General features: G+C 46.3%; 1 protein-coding gene across 1 annotated transcript in view; it reads left to right on the forward strand.

The window, feature by feature from the left end:
• EML1 (echinoderm microtubule associated protein like 1) overlaps window positions 1-890 on the forward strand; it is a 90256-nt gene that overhangs the window by 81889 nt on the left and 7477 nt on the right. The gene's annotated exons all lie outside the window — the stretch shown is intronic.

Below are 890 nucleotides of genomic sequence, written 5' to 3' on the forward strand. Positions count from 1 at the left end.
ATGCTATAGGAGATGGTCAGAGACTGCAGAGATGCTATAGGAGATGGTCAGAGACTGCAGAGATGCTATAGGAGATGGTCAGAGACTGCAGAGATGCTATAGGAGATGGTCAGAGACTGCAGAGATGCTATAGGAGATGGTCAGAGACTGCAGACATGCTATAGGAGATGGTCAGAGACTGCAGACATGCTATAGAAGATGGTCAGAGACTGCAGACATGCTATAGGAGATGGTCAGAGACTGCAGACATGCTATAGGAGATGGTGAGAGACTGCAGACATGCTACAGGAGATGGTGAGAGACTGCAGACATGCTACAGGAGGTAGTTAGAGACTGCAGACATGCTACAGGAGGTAGTCAGAGACTGCAGACATGCTACAGGAGGTAGTCAGAGACTGCAGACATGCTACAGGAGGTAGTCAGAGACTGCAGACATGCTACTTGGAGATGGTCAGAGACTGCAGACATGCTACAGGAGATGGTCAGAGACTGCAGACGTGCGTGTGGCCACTGGGTCCCGTGTTGGGCTCTAGCAAACCAGAGGGTTCCCTGTGTCTGTAAATGTCATTGAGCCTTAAAAACCTGGAACAGTAAGCTTGTAACAATGTGATTTTTTTTTTTTCCACATCAGCAATGCTGTTCTGTTCATAGAGAAGTTTTATAGTGCGTGCCCGCTGACAATGCGATGTAGTTTCCCTTTAACTTTTTTTTTTTCTTTTTTATCAATCATTCACCAGGAATAACGATGTTCATTAGGAAGATATGATCTTGATGGCAGATGTTCTCCTGCTGTATTTAGCTGCTGCAGTTGTATGTGTGCAGTGATGAGTGTTATGTACACATGGTTGGCTCAGCCTCTTATCTGATGGGGGGGGGGGGGGTTTTTTTTT

Source organism: Nanorana parkeri, unplaced genomic scaffold (genome assembly GCF_000935625.1).
Source record: "Nanorana parkeri isolate BGI_ZX_2015 unplaced genomic scaffold, ASM93562v1 scaffold499, whole genome shotgun sequence".
Taxonomy (NCBI): domain Eukaryota; kingdom Metazoa; phylum Chordata; class Amphibia; order Anura; family Dicroglossidae; genus Nanorana; species Nanorana parkeri.